The following is a 23367-nucleotide window of genomic DNA, read 5'->3' as shown; positions in this document are numbered from 1 at the left end:
CCACAAATATAATGACATATATCCACAGAAAGTCAGACACAACTGAGCGACTGAGCACACATGTACTCATCCATCATAATTTCATATAGAGTATTTTCACTGCCCTAAAATTTCTCTGTGCTCCGCCTGTTCATAGTTTTGCATTTCTCCAGAACTTTTCCACCATCCCAACGCCTAGTTAAAAAACTGAGTTGATGTCTTTTTGTTGTTGATTTGTAAGAGCGCTTTATAAAATCTGGATACTAGGTCCTGATTAAGTGATTTGGAAATATTTTCTCCCATTCTGTGGATTGTCTTTTCACTCTCTTGATACAGGCATACCTTGTTTTATGCTGGTTTGCTTTATAAATAAAGTGCAAATACTTTATTGCACTTTGCAGATATGGCAAGGTGTTTTTTTTTTTTTTTTTAAGAAATTTAAGGTTTGTGGCAACTTTGCTAAGCAAGCCTATTGAAGTCATTTTCTCAACAGTATTTGCTTACTTTCTATCTCTCTGTCACATTTTGGTAATTCCTTAAATCTTTCAAACTTTTTCATGACTATTATATTTGTTATGGTGATCTGTGATCTTTGTTATTACTACTAAGATTCTCTGAAGACTCAGATGATGGTTAGCAATTTTTAGCAATAAAGTATTTTAAAAATTAAGGTATGTACTTTTTAAAAGACTTAATGCTATTAGACACAATTGACTATAGTACAGTGTTAATACATATTTAATATTCACTGGGAAGCTAAAACATTTGTGTGTCACTTTATTGCAATATTCACTTTATTGTGGTGATCTGAAGCTGAACCCTTAATAAACACAAAGTATGCCAATAGTGTCCTTTCATGCACAAAAACTTTTCAATTTTGATGAAGTTAAATTTATCCATTTTTTCTTTTTTGTTGCTTAAGCTTCTGATGTCATATTTAAGAGACCATCGCCTAATCCAAGATCACAGGATTTACACTTTTGTTTCCTTCTAAGAGTTTTATAGTTTTTCCATCTTGAATTCATTTTTTGATATGGTAGGGATCCAGCTTCACTCTCTTGAGTGTGAATATGCAGTTGCTCCAGCACCACTTGCCTTAAAGACTCTCTTACCATGAAATGGTCTCAGTACCTTTCTCAAAAACCCATTGCCCACATATGTGTGGGTTTATATCTGTTTGTTTATTCTTGGTTTTGTTTTTGTGGGATCCCTAGTCCCCTGACAAAGGGATTGAACCTGCGCCCCCAGCATTGTTAAGTGCAGAGTCCCAACCACTGGGCTGCCGGGAAGTCCCTCTATAGCTTTTTTTTTTTTTTTTAATGCATATATGTTTTGTTTTCCTCTAGAGTTTTAAAACAAGAAAAGATTGGCATCACTAATAGCATCTACCTGGCAATTTCTCATGCTGGGAAGGACTTTGAATTACCCTCTTTTAACTGAGTATTATGTCCATGGCTGCTAGTACCTGGGTTCACTTGGTGAAAGGCGATGAGACCTTTGGGCAGGGAAGAAGGGGAACAGTTTGCTGTAAGACCTCAGACAGTCACTCTCTGCCTGGGTCTCTGTGAAGCTGGGGGCTAGGGAGAGGTTCTACCTCCAGAAGAGTTCTGGGATCCAGGTCTGTGAATCCACAGGGGGCTCTTAGGCTCTCTGCCCAGGTAGCATTCTCTAGGTAGCCACAAGAGGGTTCTGCCCGTTCTCCAGGACTCTGTATTTGGGGCTTCCCTGGTGGCTTAAATGGTAAAGAATCTGCCTGCAATGTAGGAGACCTGGGTTCAATCCCTGGGTCAGGAAGATCCCCTGGAGAAGGGAATGGCAACCCACTCCAGTACTCTTGCCTAGAGAATCCCATGGATAGAGGATTTTCCGCCTCAAAGTCATACCAACATCATCAAAGCCCTGAAATGCCTTTCCAGGTGGCCTTGCTAGCAGGATCAGGGCTGCTATTACTACTATAGCAGGATAATAGAGGCTCTTATCATAGATGCAGCGTATGTTGAGGGGCAGTGAGTTGATGGATGTTGAAATAGTAGTTACTGATTTCCAGAGCTTTCAGTGATTGAGTGAGAAAGTACCTAGGGGCCACAGGATACCCTGGGGGCATACAAAGTATTGGGTTGGCCAAAAAGTTCATTCGGGACTGTCTGTTTCCGCTTATGGAAAACCTGAATAAACTTTTTGACCAACCCAATATTTAGCAGCTAGGACAGGTTTGTTTTAACACAATCTGTGCTAAATGCTTTGCCTGCATTGGTTCAGCTAAACCCCTGTAGATCTTATGAGACGGGTACTGTTATGCCCATTTTACAGACAGGAGACTGAGACCAGAGAAAGTGGGCACGCGCCCAAAGGCACACGGTTTTCTGGGGTTGCTTGGATGCATCTGAATGCACAGAAATGAGGTCTGGGGAGAAAAGGGCCGACTGCCGGAGGGCAGGGAGCGCTGGATGCCTTGGCAAGGGATCTGGAGGTGATCAGCGTTATCTGAGAACCGGGAAGGAGAACAAATGCCGAAGATGGGGACCCAGGGGAGCAGGGGAGAGCGGAGAGGGAATGGAAATCAGGAGGGGAGTTCAAGGTTGTGCGGGCATGTGGCGGGGAGCAGAACCCGAAAGGGGAGACACTCTCCCTGGGGAGAGTGGGGTCTGGGCTGAAACTGGGGGGTTCCAGGGAGTGAGCGGGGTCTGGGGGTGTCGCCAAGGGGTGTTCCGAGGGTAGCGGGAGATCGGAGCGGTGGAGGGGAAGCCAGAGAGGGTCGCAGGTCCCTGGTGGGGTTTCTAGCTTGGGGGAGGCGGCCCCCCGCGAGTGGCTAGGATCGGGTCCAGGCGGCGCGTAGAGGCGGGGTCAAGCCGGAAGAGGGAGCCGGAGCGCCCCGCCCCCCGCCTTCGGGCGCCCCTCCCCGCCGCCTTCCAGCCAGTCCGCCAGCCAGCTCCGTCTGCTCAGACCTCCCGGCTCGACTGGCGGCGCGCGCGGCGGTGAGTGAGGTGCGCGCTGGCGGGGTCGCCGATGGGGAGGGGACAGCGACCGGGGCGTTGATCCGTGGAGCTTCGAGCGGGTGGTGGGTGGGAAGAGGGGTCCGTGCGGAGCGAGCACCCGCTCCGGACTCCGCGGGAGTGGTGGCGGTGTCCCGGAACCCTGGCGGGTCCCCGGGGTTCGAAGTGGTTAGAGGGCGCCGGAGTCCCGCTGCGATCTTCTGCGCGGGGCTGGCGAGGCCGGGCTTCTAGCCCCTTGGCTCTTGTTCCCGCCGCAGTCCAGGCTGGGTCCCGTTTCTGCTCCCCGAAGTGAGCCGATCGCCCGCGGATCGCGCGCGGTGGGGTCGTCCCGCCCCCACCTGAAAGTGCGCCCAGTGTTGCTCGCGGGGGCCTCCTCCCCGGGAGAGGACACCTCGAGGCTTTCCAAGAAAGTCTTGTCTCGCTCTGGTGGCTGCTCTCTTAAAGTTCAAGTTTCCACACTCATTATCGCCGATTATCGGCGATTCAGAAACAAAACCAACCAACCAAACAAAAAAAGCCCAACAGATTTCCGACGCCGGTCCCAGAAATTCGATTTCTGGGGTTCACGATATCTGTTTTTCCCCGCCACCCCCCGCTCCAGGGGGTTCCCCACAGTATTCAGGACCACTCTCAGCGGACACCAGCGGGTCTAGGGAGCCCCCGAGAGATGAAAATTCGGGACACAGAGCAAACGGAGCCAGGGCCCTGGCTAGACCCCTCGCGCGGCTTGGGGTTGGGGGGGCGGGTAAGGTAGGCACCCTGTGAGCGCAGGGGTGGGCCGGACCCCGTCCACTGCCGCTGCCAGATACGTGCCAGTGGTACAGGCCTTCGAGGTGGACATTGGCCCTCCACGCCCAGCTAGGCAGGTGGCCTCTTTCTCTTTGGTTTCCAGGTCACTGTGATCTGGGCAGTGGGGTCATTGTTGTGCCAGAAACCCTTCATCAAGGTCAGGAGAGGAGGTGATGGGGAAATTGGGTATTCTGGACCGACTGTGCATTCCAGGGATCAGGCCAGCTGGTCTTTGATTAGTTTTCTGGTGGCTTTTGTGCTTCGGATAAGTGCGGCTGATGTCATTGCATGTGGGACTGAGCTTTGGTGGCTGGGAAATCTAGTTTCTGGAAGGCAAAGGGCCTTCCCATCTTAGCGCATCAGGGTAAGACTTGCCCACCCGTCTTCCCAAGGGGAATAAACCCTTGGCTGGGTGAGCTGGTGCTGGTTCAAGGGCTGTCTGGAACGCAGGTTGGCCCTGCAGTTCCTCTGGGGCCCTTTTAAGGAAAGATGTGGTTTGCATTACTGTGAGCTTGACTGCCTCCCTTATCTTCTTAACACCCCCACCCCTCACCCCCAGCCATCTCTGTTTGACTCTTACCATGAGACTCACCTGGACGCCCTGTCCAGCATGAGCTGGTATTGGGGACTCCACCAGCATGTTTGGTTTTATTGAAGTTGACTCAGAGGCCTACAAACAGGTGACTTACTCTACCTGGATAGAATAACACCCATGCTGCTCCTGGCTTACCTCTCAACCAGTCCTTGCACTGGGGTTTAAAGGTTCCCCAGACTCTCCAAGAAACATCTTTTGTAGATCTACGATGGAGGGGCCCATCTTCCCTCTTTCCTGTTACTTGAAGGCATGAATAATAGATGCTTTTATTCACGTTTGTGAAAGTACCCTCATTGTAATGTTTTTGTGGCTTAAGTGTCTCAGTGATTGATCTGAGATAGAGGATCAATTTCTGAAGTCTCTAAATACTAGATTGAAGTCATTTCACTATCTGGTGAGTAAACTTTCCTTTGTTCCTTTAGTCGCTTTTACTGGATGGTTGTGGGGAAATAAAATGCGACTCTAGCTTTGTAAAGGACACAGAAGAAATGGTTCTAGGTTCTGAGGGGTTTATGCTGCAAGTGGAAAATGGAAAAAAACACAGGTGGATAGTCAGTGCTCAGCCATGCCCTTGACTCTGAAAGAATTGAAAGAAATGGAAAGGAGTGGGCTATGAGTCAGGGAAAATTTCATAGAAAAGCAGAGACCTGAGTATACACGTCACAGAAGGTACATGTATTCCAAATGAGCAGAAGAGGCTCAGCAAAGCTTTGGAGGAGGTGCAGGCTAGCCCATAGTTGAGGACAGTAAAAGGGAAGCCCCTGAGGGCAAAGGAACAGGAAGGCATTTCCAGCCCAAGTTCATTTTCAAGGAGATAGACAGGGCATGCTTCCTTGCTTTTACCCATGACTGGCAGTGCTATGGTGCCACTCTGAGAATGGGAGTATGCCCATCAAGGACTTAAAATTCTCCCACTGAAAATGAATCCACCCCAGCTACAGTGATGGTGGAAAAAAATGAGTTCCATGACTCGAAGTCCTAGAGTCTTGACACTGTGACCTGTCTTCTATCTGTGCTTTTACTGCAACGAGAATAGCTCTTTGGGCAAGGTGGTCCGTCTCACCAAGCAAATAGCCTTCCTTGACTCTGCTGTACTTCAGTACCTGCGTCCCTGTCTTTGGTGCCTGTTCCCCGTAGTTGGTTGGTTGTTGCCCAACCATGCCCAGGTCTGAACTGGTGTTTACTGATAGGGGTTGTTTGAGCTCTAAGTGATACTTTCCTGGGTCCTCACAATTTCATCTTATTGTTTGCTCCTGCACTGGAGCTCCGGGTGTTTGGGATAACACTTTTGTAGCCAATGAAGTTGTCTTTTGACTGCAGATTATTTCTGTAGAAGAACTGTGTGTACTTTCATAAGACTTAGGGCCTGGACAGAAGAAAGTAAATATCATGGGTGTCTCAGTGGCAATTCCCTGTTTACCTAGTAGGTAGGAAGTTAATTCACCAAGATCTGAAAAGTCAGAGGCACTTTCTTCTTTGTGAGTGTTAATGTCAGGGAAAATAATGGTGAAGAATTTAAGCTACTTAGCTCATGGGGTTTTTTTCTTTTCTTCTTTAAAAAATTTATTTATTTTGGGAGATCTAACCCATGCCCCCTGCAGTGAAAGCAAGGAGGAAATCCTGACCACTGGACTGCCAGGGAATTTCCTCTCATGGAATTTTAGAATTGACAGTGTTCCTGGTGTAAATGTAAGAGCTTAGCATTGACTCACCCTATCCTTGAGTCCAGGGAGATTATTCAGAAAGGCTGCATTGGTATTTTTTAAACTTACGTAAAAAAATAACAATATAACAAAAAGCATGAAAGATAACGAAGAGTATCTGGTATAATCTCAGCCTGTGAATGAAACAGCTAGCATCAGTTTTCCTTATTTGGCGGCTTCTTGTCACGGTGCCTGTTTTTTTTATGAAGTTGTAATCAGGGTACGTATAATTTTGTCTCCTGATGCAGTCCTATTAATGTTCTCATTGTGCTGTTTCATCAAAAACCGTCATTCATGTGGAAACTGGGGATGTGGTTTCACCAGGAATCCAGGGGGGGAATTGTTTCCCTTTGATTCTGGGGGCGCAGCCCAGCTCCCCAGTGGAAGCATTTTTCATTCCACAAATCACTGTAATTTGTACTTAAGCCATATTTGAACCTGACTCTCAGATTGTGGTCACTATATCTCTGCCTGGTGAAAGAAACTGAATTCGGAAGATGGAGGTGAAAGAAACTGAATTCGGAAGATGGACTGTGAAAACACGTCTCTGAAATCCTTGCCTGTGAGCTCCTGTATTTATAATGGAGGTAGACTGAATTTATTTGGGGTTCACTGGCCTAAGAACCTTAGTGTAATTTCTCACTTCCTCTCCCGAAGAGAGTTGGAGATCCCAGTTTCCCTTTTTGTCTAAATTCTTCCTCCTAATAGATTGTGGAGAATAGTTTTCTCCAGAGACCGTGAAAGACCAGCTCTCTTTGACCTCCTCGGCTGGTTCTCCACCTTGTGTACAAACTAGGCTATTTTCTTAGGAGGCCCAACAATTTGCATGTGTGTGTGTCCTTTTTAGCGCAGGAATGTCTTTTTCCCTGGGGTCATTTCTCTAATGCCTGTATTCTCTCCAAGCAAGATTCTTTTCTGGGGCCTGGACTGTGGGGGCAGGGAATGGAATTGAATAATCTTCCTCTTTCTCTTCCTGAAAGAACTGATTTTAGAGATTAAGTTGGTGGTGAAAAAGCTGCCTTATCTTCTCTCTGAAGGCCTTGCCCTTTTGTGTGTTGATCTAATACCTAAATCCAGAAAACTGTTCTATACACAGCAGGAGGATGTATTTTTAGAAGAGTTTATCACCTACCTGTGGCCACTTAACCTATTTATGGTGAGATACATATATATAGTTTATCACCTATTTGTGGCCAGGCATCAGTGTGCAAAAGCTGGGAGGAGATTCATTAAACTTTAAGGCTTATTCACTTAAAATGGGGGTATCTATGTATCTATCCGTTTGCCTATCTACCTGTGTATCTATCTGGTAGTTGGTAATCGTCTATCTATCTGCCTGTGTACCTATCTGGTAATCGGTCAGAGAGAAATACTAGAAACCCTGATCATCACCCCAGTCTCCACTTAATCCTCCCCATTTAACCAAAATACTTGAGGGGGAAAAAAAAGGAAACTTTCTTTTTTTAAAAAAAAAAGGTAAATTAAACCTTAAACTTCTTTTTGATGGCAGCTTGATTTTTTTTTTTAATTAAAAAAAAGACTCATTTATTGCTTTTGGCTGTGCTGGGTATTCGTTGCTGGGCAGACTTTTCTCTAGTTGCAGCCAGCGGGAGTAGCCAACAACTCTTTAGTTGCGTACGTGGGCTTCTCATTGCGGTGGCTTCTCTTGCTGTGGAGCATGGGCTCTAGGCAGGCATGCAGGCTTCTGTAGTTGTGGCGTAAGAACTTAGTTGTCCTGAGGAACGTGGGATCTACCTGGACCAGGTATTGAACCTGTGTCCCCTAGCATTGGCATTCAGATTCTTAACCACTGGATTACCACGGAAGCCCTGTTTTGTCTTTAAAAACTGAACTTGTATGCTTTTGAGTAAGGCCTGCCCTGCTCAGTTCATCTTAAAGGTTTTTTTTTTTTTTTTTTATATTTATTTATTCGGCTGTGCGGGATCTTGGTTATTACATGTGGGATCTAGTGCCCTGACCTTGGGCCCTCTCGGGAGTCTTAGCCAGTGAGCCACCAGGGAAACCTCCATCTGATAGTTTAATTTTAGATTTGCCAGAATGTAGCAGTTAGTGCAAGGAGTTTTTCATACACCCCTCACCTAGTTTCCCCGCTGTGAATGTCTTCCCTCATCTGTGAACATCTTGCATCATCACCACAGGACGTTTGTGAAACTAGGAAACTAGCCCTGGCACTTCACCGTCGCTCACCCTCCAGACACTGTTTGAAGTTTCTCCTAATGTCCCTTTTTCTGTTCCCAGATCCTATCCAGGGGACCACACTACATTTAATCACATCATCACCAGGTCTCCTCCTGTCTCCTCTGGTTTCTCAATCTTCCCTTGTTTCTCATGGCTGTTTCTAAGCAGTAATGGGCAAAGATTTTGTAGAATTTCCCTCACATTGGGTTGGTCTGATGTTTGTCTTGTGATTCTACTGGGGTTACCGGTTTGGGGGGAGAAGGCCACCGAGATGAAGGGCTCTTCACTTCACATCACATCACATCAGGGGGTACAACATGATACTCAGATGACATCGCTGGTGGTGTTTGACAGGTTTCCCCGTAGCAGAGTTCCTCTTTTTCTCTTTTCATAGACCACTAGCCTTTCCCTTCTCCAGGGGATCTTCCCAACCCAGGGATCAAACCCAGGTCTCCCGCATTGTAGGCAGATTTTTTACCAGCTGAGCCACCAGGGAAGCCCAAGAATACTGGAGTGAGTAGCCTACCCCTTCTCCAGCAGATCTTCCCGACCCAGGAATTGAACCAGGGTCTCCTGCATTGCAGGTGGACTCTTTACCAACTGAGCTATCACAGAAGGCCTCATCCAGGAGATGAAGGGTCAAGAGTAAGCTCTATCTCTTAGAGGGAGAAGAGACTTCCCTGTAGCTCAAATGGTAAAGAATCTGCCTGCAATGCAGAAGACCAGGATTCGATCCCTGGGTCAGGAAAATCCCCTGGAGAAATGGCAACCCACTCCAGTACTCAGGTCTGGAAAATCCCATGGACGGAGGAGCCTGGTAGGCTACAGCCCTTGGGGTCACAAAGAGTTGGACACGACAGAAGAGACTTCACTTTCACTTAGAGGGAGGGCGCTTCTACACCTGTCATTTGGAATTCTTTAAGGAAATTTGTCTTTTCTTCTCTATTTAAAAAATACACACTCCTCTGCTGAATGTTACGTGGTGGCCTGGATGGCAGCGGAGTCTGGGGAAGACGGGGTACATGCATCTGTGTGGCTGAATTCCTTTGCTGCCCACCTGAAGCTGCCACAATATTGTTAATCAGCTATACTCCAATATAAAATAAAAAGTTAAAAAAAGTAAAAAACATAAAAATACATACTTTTCTAGTTCTCTAAGTAATCAAAATGTAAATTCATAATAGAGATAATTGAACATACTATACATTATTCATGAAACTTATTAAGAGAGTAAATCAGAGTTCTCATGCAAAGAATTTTTTTCTGTTTCTTTAGTGTTGAGACTACGAGAGGATGGCTGTTCACTAAACTGCTGTGATCATTTCATGATGTGTGTAAGGGAAATCATTACGTTGTACAACTAAAACTTACACAGTTGTTGTTGTTCAGTTGCTAAGTTGGTGTCCGTCTCTTTGTGACCCAAGGGACTGTAGCCCACCAGGCTTCTCTGTCTATGGGATTTCCCAGGCAAGAGTACTAGGGTGGGTGGCCATTTCCTTCTCCAGAGATCTTCCCAACTCTGGGATCGAACCCACGTCTCCTGTGTTAGCAGGTGGATTCTTTACCACTTTAGCTACCTGGGAAGCCCCCCAAACTTATACAGTGCTGTATGTCAAACTGGAAAAACTACACCCTGCCAATAAACTCTTCGAGCTTACGATATAGATTGCCGCATCACATATGGGACACATATGCCATCTATGCGCGTGAAATCTCTGGCTAGGAGGTAGTCTGTGCGTCGCTTTCCCCAAAGCTCTGTGGAGGGAGAATCCAGAGAAACAAGGATCACAGCCCTTCCCCAGAGGGGTGTGATGCAGGCCATTTAGGGAAACAGAATCTAATTTGCAGACAGGAAGCAATTAGGACGTATGAGGAAGGCGTACATCATCCAGGGCTGGGATTGTTATGGATAGGCCAGGGGAAGGCTGAAAAGACTGCAGGAGGTTAATGTTTACCACCCTGTCCTCACCTGAAGTCTCGCTGAAGGAAACACTTTTATAATTCTCAAAGACATGACAGTTATAAAACCCACAGTCATCTGGAATATGGCCAGAATTGAGGAAATAAGCAAATAGGAGCCTCCCAAGTAACGCAGATAGTTATAATCAAGACAAATGCCCAGCTTGTTGACTTTCTTTATGGGAGGCTTCCAGGGAAGCTAGTAGCTCTTACTTTACACAGAGTTCTTACCCACGGGGCGCCCTCAGAAGCCTTGAAACAGCAAATGGGGGGACGGGATGGGGGCTGTCTGCAGCCTGGGGTGTCACAGGACCACAAGACTCCGAGGTGAGCGTTTTTCTAGCTCGCTCTCTCTCTTTTTTTTTTTTTGCGGCCTCTTAAGGAGGCAGAGAGAAACAGGGGATCATTTTAGAAAATGATTAAGAGACTTTTGGGAGAGGGATATTGAAAAAAGGGCCTTGGTCAGACGATAGCAATACCAGGAGTTATGAGCCTGGAGTTTTTGTCCTGTTGATTCTGTGATCTGGGGAGAGAAGCCCTTGGCTATGGGCCGTTGGGCCTTTGATGTGTGTTTATACTGATGAGGACTTGTTGGGTGGCTTTTGCTGTGGCTGCTTTCTCCTGATATTCTAGGTTTTGAGGCTTATTTTTAGAATCTGAATTATTCTTGGCAGGAGTTGAAAACTTGGAGGGGGTTTTTCAAGTCGCTTTTGGGCTGCTGGTTAATGAAACAGAACCTGTTTAGGGGGCGGGGTTCCCTCCCTGAAAGATCCGGCCGTGTCCCCACCTCGCCTGAACCAGGCTTTTTTTGTTTGTTTTATTTTGTTTGTGCAACATGTCGGGGATCTTAGTTCCCTGACTGGGGATTGAACCCACATCCCCTGCAGTGAAATCGTGGAGTCTTAACTGTTGGACTTCCCTAGTGGCTCAGACGGTAAAGCGTCTGTCTACAATGTGGGAGACCTGGGTTCGATCCCTGGGTTGGGAAGATTCCCTGGAGAAGGAAATGGCAACCCACTCTAGTACTCTTGCCTAGAAAATCCCATGGATGGAGGAGCCTGGTGTTCATGGGGTCGCAGAGAGTCGGACACGACTGAGTAACTTCACCTAACTGTTGGACTGCCAGGAAGTCCCAGGGCCGGGCTCTTGATGGCGAAAAGGCCCCTGTAACCTGTCCCCACCCTCCTGGCCAACCTCTGTCACTTCCCCATGGAACACAGGTGTGCCTGCCTCTGCATCCCCCTCCTGTTTCCCTTGCCTGCCTCCTTCTCTTAGACCTTCCGCTTGCCTTAGAATCTGGGCTCAGTTTCCCCTTTGTGTTTGCTTCCATGTCTTCCCAGGCTGGTTCACTTTCCCTCCTCACATGGGCTCCTTAAGGCCCATGAGGGAGGGCCCCTGCCACCCGGCTCACAATCCCACATCCACCCTCAGCTTTTAGAACTTCCTGCATGAAAAATAGACCACAGTGCAAAACGCAAAGAGCAGAGTTTTACTGTGGCCGATAGGATGTTGTCAGTACAGATTTGGGACTGAGATAGAGCAAGTGGTGGTGTTCATGTCTTCTGACCAACGAGAAGTAATCAGTAACTTGAAAATCTGTCTGCAAACCCTTAGGGAGGGGCCGAAGGCCAGCTGATGGGCTTGAAACACCAGTCATGGGACCAGGGACTGATGATGTCATTTCACCCAGAAGTGGGAGGATGTGAGAGACCAACCTGGGAAGAGCAGATACGGGGTTTGCGGAAAGGGCTGTTTGTCCCTATTAAAAAAAAAAAAAAGTTTATTATATTTTAAATTTAATTTAATTGTAAAGCATTTAATTATAAGTATGTTATAATTAATACCAATTCTAAAGAATAGATCATGGAACTACAAATTATGTTATAATTATATTTAACTTAAATAATTTCTTAATTTTTTGACTATGTAGTATTGCTATGGCTCAGTATACAAAAGACCGAGTCTAAGAGTGAAAAGCATTCATCCCGCTACATTCCGCAGTGTACCTCCGTCCTCCTTTTACAGGCAGCCACTGTTAGCTGTTTCTTTTTTTCCTCCCCCACCTTTAGGTTGGGTGGTTCGGTGAAAGCGCTGAGTCCTAACCTCTGCACTGCCAGAGAATTTCTGGTTACTGTATCACTTCCTTGCGTATCCATTTGGAGACATTTCATGCGTATTTTATAAGGAAATGTGTGTATCCTTCTTCCTTGTACACCTGTGATGGCCTGAGACGATAAACACCATTTGGGCTTTTTTCATGCAGTGGTCTGTTAATATTGCAGGGATATCTGTGTTTCCACACGTGAAGTTCCCCGTTCAGCCTTGATGGTCGCATGCCATTCCCCTGTGTGGATGGAGCGTGACTGGTCTACCCAGTTCCCTGCTGGTGGACAGTTCAGTGGTTTTTAGCAACAGGGCAGTGGGTACCCCTGTGTGTTCAGCATCTGTCACTGCCTCGATGTGTGGCGTCAGCTCCGATGCATATACCTGAGGAGGAATCACTGGGTTAAAGGACTCCTGCGTGTTAAATTTTGGTAGGTGCTTCCATTGTGTGAGACTCAGTTTACCTCCCCACCAGGCCTGGGGGAGAGGCCAGCTCTCTGTTCAAACAGTTTGCTCTTTGCTAAAGGTGAAGATGGCACATGTAGGGTTGAGGAGTTGAGGGGACTCTCGGGGTTGTGTGCAGACCCCCAAGTCCCTGGGGTCCTTCCATGGAAGGGCTGACCCGGAAGAAGAGGGAGGTGCAAGGCCAGGCTAGTGAGGAAGTCCTTCCAGAGAAGGTGCCAGCAGCCTTGGGAGGAAGGAGATTGGTGGTCCGGGGTGAATCTGAGGACGTGGAAGAGAAGCTCGTAGTCAGGCAGGCTGAGGATGCAGGCTGGGGTAGAGGGGGCTTTTGTTTTTATCTTTCTTATTTAAAATATTTATTTATTTATGGCTGTGCCGGGTCTTCGTTTCTGTTCGGGCTTTGTCTAGTTTCGGAGAGCGGGGGCTATTCTCTAGTTGTGCACAGGCTTCTCATTGCAGTGGCTTCTCTTGTTGAGGAGCCCAGGCCCTGTTTAGGGTGCAGGGCTTCATCAGTTGTGGCTCCCGGACTCCAGAGCACAGGATCGGTAGTTGGGGCGCATGGGCTTATTTGCTCCATGGCAGGTGGGATCTCCCTGATTCAGGGATGGAACCTGTGTCTCCTGCACCGGCAGGTGGATTCTTTACCACCGAGCCGCCAGGGAAGCCCTGTGTTTACTTTTTATCGAGGAACAGTTTGAACAAACTTAGAGATTAGGAGGGGTTTCCCAGGTGGTACTTGTGTTAAAGAACCTGCCTGCCAATGCAGGAGACGCCGGAGACATGAGTTTGATCCCTAAGTCGGGAAGATCCCCTGGAGGAGGGCATGGCAACCCACTCCAGTATTCTTGCCTGGAGAATTCCATGGACAGAGGAGCCTGATGGGCTACAGTCCATGGGGTCGCAGAAAAATCAGACACATTGAGCACAAGTACAGGCAAGCCTGAGATCAGGAGGGGAGCCAGCTGAGAGGGCAGGGCTGGCAGAAGGGGTCATTGCTGGAGCAGCATCCCTGGGGTGTGGCAGGGCGTGGTGGGGTGGCCACTCTCGTGGGCTTTAAGTGGAGGTTGAGCCCAGAGAAGGGTTCCTTCTGAGCTGAGGGTGGGTGGACAGATGCCTGGGGGCTAGGGTGGGAGGTTGAGGGGCTCAGGTCTCTGCTGGGGGGCACTGTTGTGGGAGTGGGAGAGACCCCTTGGGAGTCTGCATGGCTGGTGAGAATTGGGCAACCCAGCTAGGAGTGGGCAGGTTTGTTTGCTTTGCCTACTGTAAGAGATTACAAGCCTAGTAGCTGAAATAACAGGTTTATCATCATAGAGTCTGGAGGTCAGGAGTCCACAATGTGTGTCGCTGGGGGAGACTCCAGGCGCTGTTCTCCAGGAGGCTCTCGGTGAAAGAGAATCCGTTTCCTGGCCCTTTCTAGCTTCTTTGTTTTGTTATTCGGTTGCTTAGCCGTGTCTGACTCTTTAGGACCCATGGACTACAGCACACCAGGCTCACTTGTCCTTCACTATCACCCAGAATTTTCTCAAATTCAGGTCCATTGAGTCAGTGATGCCATCCAACCATCTCAACCTCTGTCTCCCGCTTCTCCTCCCACCTTCAATCTTTCCCCGCATCAGGGTCTTTTCCAGTGAGCCAGCTCTTTGCATCGTGTGGCCAAAGTGTTGGAGCGTCAGCTTCAGCATCAGTCCTTCCAATGAATATTCAGGATTGATTTCCTTTAGGACTGACTGGTTTGATCTTCTGTCCAAGGGACTCTCAAGAGTATCTTCTAGCACTGCAGTTCAAAAGCCTCAATTCTTCTGTTCTCAGCCTTCTTTATGGTCCAACTCTCTCATCTGTACATGACTACTGGAAAAACCAACTAGCAGCCACCTGTGTATCTTGCTTGGTCCATGGCTCCCTGAGCAAGTTTCAAAGCCAATAGGGCCTCTTCTCTCTTTGAGGCCCTCCTGCCTCCCCTCTTCTAAGGACCACTGTGGTTGTCTTGGGGCCACCTGAATCATCTCCTCCTCTCAAGGGCCTTAACCTCATCACAGCTGCAAAGTCCCTTTTGCCATTTAAAGCAACATGTTCTGGAATTTCCCTGACGGTCCTGTGGTTAAGACTTCGTCTTTCAATTCAGGGGGTGCAGGTTTGATCCCTGGTTGGAGAGCTAAGATCCCACATGCCTCCAGGCCAAAACCCAAAACATAAAACAGAAACTATATTGGATGGCATCCCCGACTCGACGGACGTGAGTTTGAGCAAGCTCTGGGAGATGGTGAAGGTCAGGGAAGCCTGGCATGCTGCAGTCCATGGGGTCGCAAAGAGTCAGACACGACTTAAGTGACTGAACAACATATTGTATCAAAGTAAGTAGAAACTTAAAAAAAAGGTCCAAATTTTAAAAAAACCTTTAAAAGATAAAAATAAGTATTAAAAAAAAAAAGAACCACATATTCTGGGAATTGAAAGTGAAAGTATGAGTTGCTCAGTCGTGTCCAACTCTGAGACCCCATGGACTGTAGCCCAGCAGACTCCTCTGTCCATGGGATTCTCCAGGCCAGAATACTGGAGTGGGTAGCCATTCCCTTCTCCAGGGGATCTTCCCGACCCAGGGACTGAACCCAGGTCTCCTGCATTGCAGATGGATTCTTTGTTGTCTGAGCCACCAGAATGAGCGTTCTGTGATGAGGTTGTGGACAGCTTTACAGGGTGTTATTCTGTCTCCCCATTGCGGGTGAGGGTGGGAGGATCAGACTGTAGGCGGTTTGGACAAACAAGTAAAGGCGTGAAGGTAGTGGCCTGAGAAGGGGCGAGTGTTATGTGAAGGGATCTGTGTTCTGCCTTCTGCCGGTCTGTGTCACTGCAGGCAAGGGACCCCCCGCATCTCTGGACTGGATTCCGCTTCCCTGTAAGTAGTTAGATCTAATGCTTTCGTAGTGACCCAAGTGCCCAGTGTTCTGAGCACATCTACTTGCAACCCTGCAGAGGTGCGGGTCTGATTATAATTCCATTTTCCTGATGAAGAGACCGAGGCATGGAGAAATGAAACAGGTTCACACAGTCTAGAAGTGACAGAGCTGGGTTTTGAACCCAGGTTGTACTCCTTCTTTTTTTTGGCTGTGCTGGGTCTTCGTTTGCTCCTCGGGCTTTTCTCTAACTGTGGGGAGCAGGGGCTATTCCAGTTGCGGTGTGCAGGCTTCTCGCTGCGGCAGCCTCTCCTGTTGCAGGGCACGGGCTCTAGGGGCCTGGGCTCAGTAGTTGTGGCTCCCAGACTCTAGACACAGGCTCGGTAGTTGCGGCACATGGGTTTAGTTGTTCTGCACGAGGGATCTTCCCGGACCAGGGATCGAACCTGTGTCTCCTGCATTTGGTAGGTGAATTCTTTACCACCGAGCCACCAGGGAAGCCCTCCAGGTTTTTGCTCTTACATATTCAACTTGTCTTAAAAATCTATCGTCAAAAAAAAAAAAAAAAAAGTCCTATGGTCTTAATTTTCTTTGGGCCCTTTCTGTTCCCCTCTATGTGCCGCACCTGCTCACATTCTTCCGTATCTTCTCTTTTCCCTAAATCATTGTTGGGTATGCAGGTTGTGGTCCATATCATCCCCTCTGACCTCTTAGAGATGGGTGGTGCCTGGCCATGCTTGTAAATAACAGGACCCATGCAGGTGTTTCTGAAAACCCCACAGGCGATGGTATCAGGTACCCGGCAGAGACATCCACCTCTAACATCTCTGAGCTCAGTGGCCATGCTTCTCCACCAGGTCAGCTCCTGATTGGAGTCGGCAGTCAAGCCTGCATGTCTTGTGCAATTGCCCAGGGAGAATTTACTCAGCATCAGGCGTTACCTCTCTGTCCTCTTTCTCCTTTGTTTTTGGACCCTGCTTGCCTGTCGGTCGTTTCACCAGAAAGGATTGGAGTTGGGAAGGAAAAAATCACCCAAGGCTCCTTACAGCCCCTGGTTTCTGCCAAGCTCCCCCCTCCCATCCTTGCTGGTTATAAACAAGCATTGAGGGTGGAGGTGCCTGCAGCAGTGTGAACTCTGTCCCCCCTCTTCCTGTCCATGCATGTCAGCAGCAGTTGCTGACGTTTATGGTGTCTCAGGGTAGAAGGTCGTTAGAGTCTCTGAATTTTCTTGACACCCATGAAAAAAGACTGTCATTTCTGGAGAATGCATGATGCACCATCTGGGTTAGATTAAGTGGCTTCGGAGCCACACCAAGGACCAGATGATGAATGTGGAGTGACAGGTATTACTGAGTTTCGGCTGGTGGCAGCGAGGCGCCTGCTTAGAGTCCAGATCTTGGATGGATGGTGGAGCCGAGGGAAGCACCCCCTCCTCACTCTCTTCTGAAATCCCATCCAGACCTGGGAGTGGTTGTTGGCAGAATCCATGTGCACCCCTTCACCAGAGCCCCAAGATGAAACTTACATTGAAGAGAAAAAAAATCAACTAATCTTAAAGTTTGGAGGGTTTGGCTTTTTTTCTTTGTTTTTATCTTGTTGGTGTTTGCACACTTCCCTTTTCAAGTTCTTTCTGCCCACATCTTGATCTTGCGCCTTGACATCCCAGGGTGCCCTGTTGAGAAGAAATATCACTCTCTCCAAAGAACTCTGGAGGAAACAAAGGATTCCAGACCAATTAAGCGATTCAAGTTCTGGAGCATATTTGCTGATGCTTTGGCCAGATCCTCGTGCTACCTTGAACTGAACTGCGAGGGCCATCTGTTACTGAGGTCTGTTGTTAGTAACATCTTCCTATCTGTTGTTGTTCAGTCGCTAAGTCGTGTCCAACTCTTTGCAACCTCATGGACTGCAGCCCACCAGGCTCCCCTGTCCTTCACTATCTCTTGGAGTTTGCGCAAATGCATGTCCGTTGAGTCAGTGATGTTATCTAAACATCTCATCCTCTGCCACCCCCTTCTTTTGCCTTCCCTCTCTCCCAGCATCAGTCTTTCAACATCTTTCTATTTAAAAAGCTTTATTTTGGTTAGATTCTAAGTTGAAGCTCTTAAGGTTTAGTTCCTCCCGTTTGTGTTTACTTCCAAATCTGGATGCCATCCAAGATGGATTTTGGTGTCCTTATGCGTAGGTATCATCTCCAAATATATGTGGGAATATCGAGTTTGCCTGGGACTTTCCCAGTGTAAGTACCAAACTCCTGTATCCGGGGAAACTGCTCCATCCTGGGTGAACTGGGACAGTGGGTCACTCTATGAAGCACCCATCATGTTTTGAGCTTAGTTCTGAGTGCTGGGGATGCAGATGTTAGTAAATTTCAATCCCTGTGACAAGTAGAGCAGAGAAATATGTGTAATGACAGCTAGCACTTGCTAAGGGCATGCATGTCTCTTGGTGCCCTGGGTCCTTGTCACAAGTGGATTCATTTAATCTTCCCAAGAGCCTCATGAGGAAGAAACTGCGAGTGTGCCCATTTCACAGATGGGAAAACTGAGGCACCAAAATCATGCTCTGGGGAACTCACAGGCGACCGACCAGAGGCCATCTGGCTTCAGACCATGCACCACTGATTTCTGCACTGTGTAGAGAGGTTTGGGAGGAATTAGTTCTTCCCTGGGAAGGCCAGAGATCACCTCTTGGAGGAGGTGACAGCTGAGCAAGGATATGATGGGTGAGAGGAATTTGCAGACCCATGGGGACAGAAGGAAACCGGCGAGAGGGGGGATGGTGGGAGGGGGCAAAGAGGAAAGAGCATGCTCTGGGCTCGTTTGGGGCCATCCAAGCAAGGCTGCAGACACGTCAAAGATTTGCATCCGTGGTGGGAGGTGAAGTGAGAGGCAGGGTGCAAAGTAGCGGTTCAGCCTGTCCTGAGAACCCCTGGGCGATGCAGGACCTTTGGTCACCTTAACTGGGAGGCATGTTGGCAGCTATCTGAAAGACCCCAGGGGTCTCTTTTAGGTAAATGAACCACTGGATGGCTGAACTAAGGCCAGTGAATTGGAGCTTAAATTACAGGCCTTGGCTTGTAGTATGGAGACTGTAGAGATTTCTAGCACTGCCTTTTTTCTTTCTTTTTATATTTTTTTTAGTTTTTGCTTCATGGCTTGTGGGATCTTAGTTCTCTGATCAGGGATGGAACCCATGCTCCCTGCATTGGAAGCACCGCGTTCTAACCAGTTTACCGCCAGGAAATTCTGCTAGCACTGCCTTTTCTTCTTTCTTTCTTTTTTAAAGTTGTTGTTGTTGTTCCTCACATTCACCAAACGTTAAAATTCACCATCTGAAAGTGTACAGTTCAGCAGCATGCAGTCCATTCCCAGCATTGTGCAACCATTCCAATTCCAGAACATTTTCATCACCCTGTAAAGAACCCCCGTTTCCTCCCAGCATGCTCCCCCGGCTCCCCCAACCCCTGCACCACTAGTTGGTTTTCTCTCTGGATTTACCTGTCCTGGACATTTTGTATAAATGGATGGAATCATACAGTGATTTCGAGTCTGACTTCTCTCGAAGTCATGTTTTTGAGGTTCATCCCAGCGATGTTTTGGAACCGCCACATCAGTGACCAAGCTGGTTGGCCAGCCATCTCTAGGCTTCCTAGAAGTCAAGCCCCTGCTTCTGAATTTAGGATTCCAGGCAAACACTGCCAGGCTGGGCCCCCATGCCCTTCACTGAGCCCCTGTGCAGTCACAGGCAGAGTAAGTTGACTCCCAGAGGTCGAGTGAGCTCCACTGGGGTGTTTCAGGAAGTTCTAAGACTGTTTAGGCCAGGTATTTTGAGGAAAAAATCTGGTGCTGAAAGTGACTTGGAGTTTTTTCTTGCGTCTTGAGGTTTCAGGATCAATTCATTAATCGCAGCTCAAGGAGAGAAGATGGCTGTGCCTGTCGACATGGCTTCTCTCCAGGATTTTGAGGGCTTTTTCCTCCTGTCTTTCACCAGAGGGATATTAAAAAGCCCAATCTGAGACTCAGATGGCGTGGTGTTTGCTTTCTCTTCCCTGGGAGCTGCAGCAGGTGGTAGAGGTATTTCAGCTCCACACATTTTTTTTTTAAACAGACATGGAATCTCACAGGACTTTCCTGGTGGCCCAGTGGTTAAGACTCCGTGCTCTCACTGCAGGTGGTATGGGTTCGATCCCTGGCTGGGGAACTAAGATCCCACATGCTGCATGGCACGGCCAAAATATAAAAATTAAACAGATACAGCATCTCAGAATTCTGAGATCACCTCTTCATTGCTGCTGCTCTAAGTCTCTTCGGTCGTGTCCGACTCTTTGCGACCCTATGGGTCATAGCCCGCCAGGCCTCTCTGTTCATGGAATTCTCCAGGCAAAAATGCTGGAGTGGGTTTCCATTCCCTCCTCCACAGGATATTCCTGACCCAGGGATTGAACCTGCGTCTCCTGCGTTGCAGGCGGATTCTTAACCGCTGAGTCACCAAGGAAGCCCGAAAGTGAAAGTCTCTCAGTCATGTCTGACTGTTTGCGACTCCATGGACTGTATAGTCCATGGAATTCTCCACGCCAGAATACTGGGAGTGGGTAGCCCTTCCCTTCTCCAGGGTATCTTCCCAACCCAGGGATTGATTCCAGGTCTCCTGCATTGCAGGCGGATTCTTGACAGGCTGAGCTACCAGGGAATCCCCGTTGCTTGCCTCCTCCAAAAACAGCAGGAATTGCTCTGTGGATATCTACTGTAGGCTGATCAGTGACTCCTGGACCCCTGATCGTCCTTAAAGAAGCAGATCATTTTGAATTGAAAGTCCTCAGTGACAAAATTAGTTGGGAGTCCTTAATTTGTTGTTGCTGTTGTTTAGTCACTTAAGTCATGTCCGACTCTGCGACATTATGGACTGTAGCCCACAGGCTCTTCTGTCCAAGGGCTTTTCCAGGCAAGAATACTGGAGTGGGTTGCCATTTCCTCCTCCAGGAGATCTTCCCCACTCAGAGATCAAACCCATGTCTCCAGCGTCTCCTGCATTGACAGGTGGATTCTTTTTTTTTTAATTTCTTTTTATTTATTTATTTATTTTCAGTGGGTTTTGTCATACACTGATATGAATCAGCCATAGAGTTACACGTATTCCCCATCCCGATCCCCCCTCCCACCTCCCTCTCCACCCGATTCCCTGGGTCTTCCCAGTGCACCAGGCCCGAGCACTTGTCTCATGCATCCCACCTGGGCTGGGTGGATTCTTTACCAACTGCGGCACCTAGGAAGCCCCAGAGCCCATAAATTGGCAGGTGTTCTTTAGAATCTTGTCTTGGGTATGTGGTATGAAAGTCTGGAAATTAATCTTCAGAAGTGTGAGGGAGGTAGAGAAAAAAAGAGGTGACTTGTCACCTCGGGTTCAATTGATTTTCCTTTCACATTTCTTTGAGGGCTAAATTGTGTGAAATGAGTTGCTGATTGTGTCTGGATCTCCCATCCTGGGAGGTATTTTGGTGAGTTCTAAAGAGCTCCAGAGTCCGAGGGGCATGGGTTCTAATCCCAACCCTGCCATTTCGTCTGTGTGACTTTGGACAAGATGCTCAATCTCTCTGGGTACCCAGTTTTTTCATTTGTATTAAAGTCTATTTTGTCTGATAATGAGTATTGCTAGTCCAGCTTACTTCTGATTTCCATTTGCATGGAATACCTTCTCCCATCCTCTTACTTTTCATCTGTAAGTGTCCCTAGGTCTGCGGTGGGTCTCTTTTAGACAGCATATATATGAGTCTTGTTTTGTATCCATCCCACCAGTCTCTTTTGGTTGGTGCATTTAATCCATTTACAGTTAAGGTGATGATCCATATGTATGATCCTATTACCATTTTCTTAAGTGTTTTGGGTTTATTTTTTGTAGGTTTTTTTTCCTTCTCTTGTGTTGCTTGCCTAGAGAAGTTCCTTTAGTATTTGTTGTAAAGCTGGTTTGTTGGTGCTTAACTCTCTTAACTTTTGCTTGTCTGTAAAGTTTTTGATTTCTCCATCAACTCTGAACGAGCTGCTGGGTAGAGTATTCTTGGTTGTAATTTCTTTTCTTTCATCACTTTAAATATTTCGTGCCATTTGCTTCTGGTTTGTAGAGTTTCCATTGAGAAATCGGTTGATAACCTTATGGGAGTTCCCTTGTATGGTACCTAGTTTTTTCATTTGTAAAACAGGTTGATGGTATTGTAAGTTTTCATTCCTGACTCAGTGTTGTGGGGATGGGATGATGGCAGATAAGGGCGTGAATTACAGGGCCCCTTGCAGTAAATTAAGAGCCCGTTATGGTTCATCTTAATGCAGTTGTGAATCTGGGATGGTTGGGGTATGAGTAGTAGATTCTGTTCAGCCAGGTAGGACCTCTGTATTCAAAGATGCCAAAATAAGCCTGCTTATCTGCAACCCCTGAGCACCCTTTACCTTCTTCCTGGGGTGAGGATCCAGCAGATTCAAGACCCAGAGGAGTGACCAGTGTAGGAGGAAGCGGACGCCAGCCAGCCCAGCCCTGCTTGGCCCCGTATAGCAGAAGGGAGTGTCCCCCAGGCTGATCCCCCCTCACTACATTTACCTCCCTTCCTCGTGGCTCATGAGATTGAAGTTGTGAGAGGGCTGGGCCTGCCTGGAGGAGAACATGCAGATGTCAAGGATCCTAGGACTTGGTTGGTAAAAGGAATGAGTTCGGACAATTGCATTTATGACACCAAGAAAAAAGGGGTCACGTGTCAGAAGGACTCAATGAATAAATGTGGGTGATTGGGGATACTCAAATATTAATACCTCTTTCCAAATAGTGGATTCTCAGTGAGGACCCATGGGGAAAAATCAGGTCTTAGGGGAGGGGAGAGGGGACAAAAAATCTTAGATATCACGGTGGTGTGTGGCCCTCCAAAACTCAATCCTGCCCAACCAAATCTTATTTCTTAGTATTGAATTTCTCTTGTTAGGTGGAAATTAAATTATATTCAAATTCGTTAATTGAATTTGAATATAATTTATTTTTTTTTTCCTTGGGGGCAGGGAAGAGGAAAAGAGGAGAGGCAGCTGTAATGAAAGCAAGATTGGAAAGTCCTGCTCTGAACTGGGTTCGATGAAGGAGCTACTCCCAGACTCATTTCTGTAGGCCCAGGAATAAATAGCGGTATAACCCTCCCTGACCATTTAAGAGAGTAACTTTCACCTACCCAGCAAATCATCGAGACTTAGAACAAGGGATGTTTTCAGTTAGGGACCCCAGACTTCCAATAGACATATTTGTGGATGAGAAAATGGGGGCCAGGTTGGTGCAGCTGGTCACGGGCCAATTTCCAAGGTCAAGCCTGGTTCTTCTTGCACCAGGAATGCCTCTCTTGGTGCCTCAGAAATGCCTCCCTTTTATAACCAGTGGTCACATTGAGCTACATAACATTCGGCCCCAATGCAGCGTGGAAAGGAAGGGCCCCTGGTTCAAGAAGTATTTGAAATTTCAGGATGGCGGCCACATTCAACTGAGCTTGGCAGGCCCTTGTGCCTGTAGGGTCCTGTGGGACTATGTGGGTCGCGTGCCCGGGAGGCCAGCCTCAGTCACATTTTCCATGTTTAAAAAATGAGTTTGAAATGCCTCTCTCTGGATTTGGAAGGAGCTAAATAAAAAGAGTCATTCTGAGATGGTGTGAACAGAGCTCTCCAGCCCTCAAC

General features: G+C 47.6%; 1 protein-coding gene across 1 annotated transcript in view; it reads left to right on the top strand.

Moving 5' to 3' along the window:
- Positions 1 to 2844: 2844 nt before the first annotated feature.
- LITAF (lipopolysaccharide induced TNF factor) overlaps positions 2845 to 23367 on the top strand; it is a 34385-nt gene continuing 13862 nt past the window's right edge. The window contains exon 1 of the mRNA XM_043914327.1: positions 2845 to 2954. The gene's annotated coding sequence lies outside the window, so the exon portion shown is untranslated. The remainder of the gene's footprint in view (positions 2955 to 23367) is intronic.

The sequence above is a fragment of the Cervus elaphus genome, chromosome 10 (assembly GCF_910594005.1).
Source record: "Cervus elaphus chromosome 10, mCerEla1.1, whole genome shotgun sequence".
Taxonomy (NCBI): Eukaryota; Metazoa; Chordata; class Mammalia; order Artiodactyla; family Cervidae; genus Cervus; species Cervus elaphus.
This window is presented reverse-complemented; position numbering and strand designations above follow the sequence as displayed.